Source organism: Chiroxiphia lanceolata, chromosome 4 (assembly GCF_009829145.1).
Source record: "Chiroxiphia lanceolata isolate bChiLan1 chromosome 4, bChiLan1.pri, whole genome shotgun sequence".
NCBI lineage: Eukaryota > Metazoa > Chordata > Aves > Passeriformes > Pipridae > Chiroxiphia > Chiroxiphia lanceolata.
In genome coordinates this window covers 48492588-48499591 of record NC_045640.1, presented here as the reverse complement: position 1 = coordinate 48499591, position 7004 = coordinate 48492588, and the positions used below count along the sequence as shown (strand labels likewise).

General features: G+C 39.2%; 2 long non-coding RNA genes across 2 annotated transcripts; both read left to right on the top strand.

Moving 5' to 3' along the window:
- Window positions 1–222: 222 nt before the first annotated feature.
- On the top strand, window positions 223–1364 carry LOC116785485. The gene is made up of 3 exons (XR_004356562.1): window positions 223–248; window positions 668–759; window positions 1336–1364. It is a non-coding gene; the product is annotated as an uncharacterized LOC116785485 (long non-coding RNA).
- Window positions 1365–1967: 603 nt separating this feature from the next.
- LOC116785606 lies at window positions 1968–5834 on the top strand. The gene is made up of 3 exons (XR_004356609.1): window positions 1968–1987; window positions 4561–4631; window positions 5820–5834. It is a non-coding gene; the product is annotated as an uncharacterized LOC116785606 (long non-coding RNA).
- The last annotated feature ends 1170 nt before the right edge of the window (window positions 5835–7004 follow it).

Sequence of the window (7004 nt, the reverse complement as noted above, 5' to 3'; positions counted from 1 at the left end):
TTTGTAAGGGACAATCAGTGTGTTGCTGAAATGTTTTTTTAAAATTTTAATTTCTTTAAGGTATTCTGGTAACATTTCTAATCCATTTTCTGTATCTGTTATCTTTGCATTCCCAGGTAATTTATTTAGTTACAGCAACACCACTAAGAAGAAAAAGATCAACCCTTTGATATCAGCTTCTTTTATCAGACTTGGAAATACGTATCCTTTCTAACCTGCCTCTTAGAACAAAACAATAGCAATTAAAGGTAGAAATCACAGTCCAAGATGTCCTCTGTCCCATCATCTGCTCAGTGGGGAGAGGGGAAGTCTACCCACCACAGTCGCTATTTCAGTACAAATAACTCTGTTATGTACTGGTTTTAGCAACAGCAACAACAACAAAAAAGCGTAGTACTTCTATTATACAAATACATTATCCACATAACTTTGGTGATGAAGCCTAGCATGTATCCTTATGCTAATTATGGCGATCCCTAATAAATAATTTAAGTTGACGTCTGATGGCTAGGCATAGGATATTATTCTTCTGAGGGAGAATTGTGTGGTTTTTAACATACCTAAGTCTCAGCATCTGGGTGACTACTAAATCTACCTGATTGTGCAGGCAAGAAATTGTGTCTGTGCTCTTAGGCAAAACCAGGATTTTGCTTCTTTCTGAAATCAGCCCGTCCCATATCTAGTAAAAGCTGAATGGAAACAGTTGATAAAGGAGGATATCTGCCAAGAAATGTGGAGAGCAGCAGCACCTTTAATATTGTAAGAGTCCATGTTCTAGATTTAGTATCTGAATTTTGCACAATCCTTACTTGGAGCTTTAATTATTACACCTAGAGAGCAAGCTAGAAAGGTGCACAGTGCTTCCCTAGGAGCAATGGTAGCTGCAATCTCACAGACACAATTTATGCACTTTATGCATTTGCAAAAACCTTTCAGTGATCCTGACAGGAGACAAGCACTTGGATTCCATAACGAGGTGGGAGCTGACGAATATTTATTTTTTCCTTTGGTACCTATCTTGTCTGCTTTAATTGGCTGCTTGGGAATGCAGTTGGAAACCTGACCCAGAGTGCTGACACACTGTCTCCTTCACTGTGCTGCTCTGAGATGTGGGTGGGTGCCATCAAAAACATTTGCTTTTTAAACTCGAGTGGCAGTGGGGGAAAGTTAGATGACCGATAAGAAATGATAAGGCCTATACCCATAATTCTATGTAAGAACTTCAATTTCCCTCATCTCCTTTCCCTTCCTTTCCTTGCTTTGCTCTTGTCTGCTTAGGATATACCTTCTTTGAGGCAGGGGATATTTTTTCTTAAGTACTTTTACATTACATAGCATCGTGGGACTGCCATACAGAATTAAGGAAAATAACAACAATGATGACAGCAACAATAATGATACAAGATTTCCTGAAAAAAAACCCCACTGACCTACAACAGCAACAGCAACAGCAACAACAGCAACAACAACAACAACAATAACAACAACAACAACAACAATAATAATAATAGTAATGCAAGCTTTCCTGGGAAAAAAACACTGACCTCCCAGAAACCTGAATTCTCCTACAATAAATACAATTACTTCCTCCCAAGCTGAATTTGGCCTATTTTGGAAGATACTGAAACAGGAAAATAACCTAATTTCTTTAAGAATGTGCACTCCAGAGGGAGAGTTTGCAGTCATTGCCTTTTAAAAATTAGGCTAAGAATTTTTCTCTTTGACATTTTCTAATGAGAGTTAATATTCAGTAATTTTAGCCATCTTCTGGTGATATTAAAACCACTGCAGGAAGGCAGAACAGAGAAAATTCTTTTTTCACTACAAGTTGCTGAATTAACTGAACCTGAAATGCTTTGCAAATCTATCTGTGCCAGTGAAATTTAGAAAGAAAGAAAGAAAACAAACAAGATCTCTTCAGCAGGTTTCTTGCCTGTCCCACTTCCCAGTCACTTGGCAGCTCTCTTCCCCGGGGAAAAGATGCCAGGTAAGCTAGTCTGCCTGGCATACAGATCTCTGGCAGGCAAAAATTTTGTATACTTCTAGGACTGAAGGCTCTAGCAATGTTTGCTATGCAGACAATATTAGCCAAGAGTAAAGATGCCTTCAAGTGCTGAAATGAGGGACTCAAGTTGTCTTTTCCACTTGAATTAGGGCAAAACCAAACTGTGTAATCTCCAAATCCTCAAAGTCGTAGAAATGTGTTTCTATACATAGATTTTTCGTTTTGGACAAGTCACTCATTACATTAATAAGGGATTTCTGAATGATGGTCAGAAAGACAATTAGAAATATTCTCCAATGGTAAAAGCTTGGCTTTCACTATGAAAGCTTCCTTTGCTTGTCAGCAATCCCCTACATTCAGCATATTGCATATGAAAACACAGAGTGCTTGTATAGGCCTGATTTCCCCCCCCCCCCCCCCCCCATTTAAAGGTTATTCAACCACAGCAAAAGAGACTTTCACCTCCATAACAATGGCAACAAGATGAGAAAATCAGTTCATTTTCCCTTGTTATTTTCTTCCAGTAGCAATGCTGTTAGCAGTGTCAGGACAATAAAATACCAGGATTTATTAAACTAGTACTTAAAAAACCCCTAATAGTTACAGGAAAATTGCTCAATGAGTAGCAAGACCATGCAAATATTACTGTTAGTGGAATTTTCTAACTGTTAGACAATTTTTTTAGAAAAGAGGTATAATGGCTTTATGCTGCCTCTGGGCAATGGCTAATTGCATGCTGTAGTTACAAGCATGTTTCCTTAGCTAGTCCTGAGTGTAGGTTCATCAGGAATGTTAATTCAGCACAACCAGTACACCGCATCTTTTGCTTTTAAGGACACTTGTATCTTGCAGTCCATGGCTGTGTAAACTGTCTGCTACTGGTCCAGAGCCAGTGTAGATGTGTCTGTCTGCTTCAGCAGCTGCAAACAATCCAGGGGCAGCACACAGAGGCTTGTGTAGCTATGAATATTATCGTGCTGTGGCTGAATCTGTGAATAATAGCTCCCGTAACTGTTTGTGGCAGATCTGAAAACTGATGAAATTGTGACTGATGATGCGATAGAAGTTACCGCTATGGAGGGAGCAGCAATTTGGCCTTGTGGTCCCATGACAAGTTTGTGGCCTCATCAGTATGTAGGGCAAAGCAGCTGCTGTAATCACAAATGACGGCTTGGGGTTCCTGGGCTCCTGAGATCTCTGAGAAGACTTGCAATTCACAGGCTGGCCTAGTTTCCCCCTCTACCAGAAGGATGGAGCCTCATATGCCAATGCTTGCCTCAGCAATGGTGGGGAATATTAATCCTCAAGCCCCTAAATTATGAGGAAACTCCTCTCAAGCACTGCTTACCCCAACCAGGGTGACACATTAGTAATGTTCAGAAAGGTTAGGGGGAACCCCAGCAGTGCATTGTGCTGCTAGGAGTCACATTTGTACCAAACCAGCACAGGAAGGCTGCCTGCAGCCTCTCACAGAAGGAATCAATGCTCCTACATGCAATTACCACAACCTCATATCACACGTTCTCCTGCTTTTCCCTCCCTGAAATCAGTCTATGTATCATATATTTTTTCAACTATTAAACATCGTGAATAGTTTGAAAATGTCTAGTTAATTTGTTTTTCAAAGCACCTGCTGCATTTTCTCGCATGTATTAGACAGGCATTAGGTGGCAGTATGGACTGGAGACTTCAGCATGGGGCAATGGGCAAGATATTCATATTCCTGACTCCAGTTGTAACGTGGAAAGATTCTCTAAACCTTCTCTTTCATCTAAAAAATGGAGGTATGAGTAATGATCCCCTGACATCCTGTGATGATTAATTAGCTAACATCTTCACAGAGCTCTGTGTATGAAAAATGCACTCTGTGAGTACAGAAATAGTCAAGTAGTTTTTCTTTTACATCAGTTTAATGTCACACATTTTGTCCTTGGTTTCAGCAGTGACATATTTGATCCATAATTCAGCCCGTACATTCTCAACTATTCTATTTTTAGATTTCAGAGAGGCTCAGATTGGAATTTATAGTGAAATCTAACTTCCCAAACCATAGTCTGACAAGACAGATCAGACCTAAGTACACAGTAGTTAGTGAAGGGTTGACAAAGTGCTTTCATAAAGTCATCACAAGTTAAAGATGGAAAATGCCTAGTGGGTCATCTAATCCATCTCCTTGCCTTTGAAACATTTTTCTTTATGCTACAGTTGTGCTAGTGCTGTATCTAAGCTGGTGAAAATGTTGTTAGAAGGTTTCTAGGGAAATCCCAATCTGACAACCAAGGAAGACCCAGATTTCCAGATTAGCTTCAGATTTATTTTCTCCAAGTTTCAGCCCATAACTTCCTGAGCAATGTGCCTCAATCCAATCTGCATCACTTTTCAATATGCAAACAGGAGTTTGGCTGAAGCCTGACAGGTGTCAAAATACCTCAGCTAAACTCTGATCCAAACATACTTTGACCCACATCTGGATCCTTCTTGAACTAATTTCAATTACTCCCAAATTGCCTTGTATTATTGATATTTCAACTTGCAGCATGGTATTTTTCTTTCAGGAGAGCTGTACCTTAGCAGGGCATCTTCACCTGATGCTGTGCTTGGAAACTGCCAGCAGACCTTCCTACAGGTAGAGTTTAGACTCCAAGTTTGTGTTTTTACATCTGAAATCCAGAACTAATGTCATCTTCTAAGCTACCATGTCACACTGCAGACTCATTTCATTGGGGCTGTACTCCCATCTTTACACATTTCTTATCTTTCAGCATAGCTGCTCTGTATGATTCTTCCTTTGTCGGATTATTTCCATCATTTCCTCTGCCTCAATAAGTTAGTTTATGTATTTTCACCCTGAACCTCATGCTGTTATTCTGTGCCCATGTTGTTATCCTTTACAGCCTTTGTCTCTTATTTTCCATTTCCTCCAGGGCATTTACTTATACTTTCACATCATCTGCAGTTTTCCTTACTCTCACATAAATGTGAACACCTGCATAAGAAACGAGCCTAGCACAAATCCCTACCTCATCCATTTTCCTTTTAGTATTCATTTCACCCTCATGTGTTTGTGTAAAACTCCACTCTTCTCAGGCCTCCCTGCCTGGCAGGGAGTTACTTGGCTTCTCTGCTACTCTCATTGCTCCATGCCTTACACATGTTATTTGCCCAACCAAACCTTTTCACTTGCAATATTGGATTCCTTTTTCATTTCAGCCTCAAACACTGGAACTTTCTTACATCTCTCTTGTCAGCCAGTGTTCTGTAAGGTGTCTGTTTTCTGTGTACATGTGAGCAGTCTAGAACAATTATCTCAATATTCAAAGCAGTGTAAAGATTTGATTTTAGGTAAGACCCTGACCTCATGCTTGTATTTGTGTCAGTGTAGATGATCATGCAATTTTAACTCACTTATTGTTTGAGATACTCTCAGTAGTTTTCTCAGATTTGTGGCTCTTGAGCAGCACTCCCCCATGTTTACTCTCATTACAGTGTAGCTGTAAGAAAAAAAATGAAAAAAATAGTTTTACAAATTGCTACCATAGATTTTAATGAAAGCCTCACTGTTTAATCCTGTGCCTTATTTCTAGTCCCATTTCTCTGGCTTCAAGACTGCAGAAAGCCATCACCAAAGCTTTCCTCCCTTGTAAGCTCTTACGGATTGCAAATAAGTTACCCTTTAACTTTTTTTTATAAAATACATACTAGCTCCTAAGTCGTGGATTTTCTGCCCATAATAAATATTTCCCAGCTTCTTAACTGTTCTCTTAACTGTTCTCTGAACCCATTTCAGTTTACCAATATCCTTCTCAAATTGCAGATGACAGAACTGGACACAGGATTCCATTAGTGCTCTCTCCAGTGCCAAACACAAATATCATCGCTCCATTGCTATTTGAGCTACCTCTGTTTATACATCCAAGAACTGCATTAGACACTACCCTGTCAGGGAGAAGCTTATTACCCCACCAGCTCAAATTACCCTTCAAATCCTATACAGAGATGCTGCTTTCTGGGGCACAGGAAGATTTCCTCACCTCACTTTTATTATAAATTGCACCCAGATCATGTAATAAACTTCAGGTTAAGACCTACATTGTTTAGCTTATTCTCAGTTTGTTCAGAGAACCACGTTGTTCTGTATGGCTTTTAAGCCCAGTATTGCTGTCACTGTAAACCTCTTTGGTTTCTGGCACTTAATCAATGACCAAGAAGAAGTTAGCAGCTGACCACTCTAAAAGCACATATACTTGCTCACGGTTACCTGCTTATGTGTACTGAAGACCTAGTACCCATCTTATTTTTTTAGATGTGCTATGGTAATTTTGTTGCAATCTTATTTACTTAAAAATATCACATAAGATCTAATCAAATTCTTACCAGATGTCTGAGCACATTATATCCCTAATGCTAGCCAAATTTATCCCATCTTTATCTAGCAATCTATATGAAAGCATCCATTTAAGCTCTTTAATAAAGAGTAAGAAATAATAATTATAAGCCCATTGATTTTTCTCCTCTATTTTCTTATTATATCCCATTTAAAATATTTTACCCAGAATGAATGTCAGAATGAGAAATAGCAGTCAAAAGCATGTGAGTCATGCCATCTTCTGATTGTAAACATTGGCATAGCATGGGAGAGGCCTCTGTCTCTAAAGAGTTATTTAAAATTCATCCTACAAATAACGAGGTCCTCAGCCAGCTCATTTAAAACTCCTGTTGTTGAGGAAGCAAAATAGCTTCTTTCTCCATTTTAATGGATATTTTTAACAAAGTTTTTGTATAAAGTGTCTCAGACTTGTTTGTGAACACGGTGAGGTTGTCTAACAAAACTGTCAGTAATGACTTCCTGTTTCAGGTAGGTGCCCTCAAGATTTCTGTCGGCTGCCACCTAGCCCTGGAAGCAGTAGTATCCCAATTGCATCTGTATTTCTCTTTCTGGAACTAATCCCCTCTGAAACAATCAAACTGGTACTTTTGCTTGTTTATCATACTTGCAAAA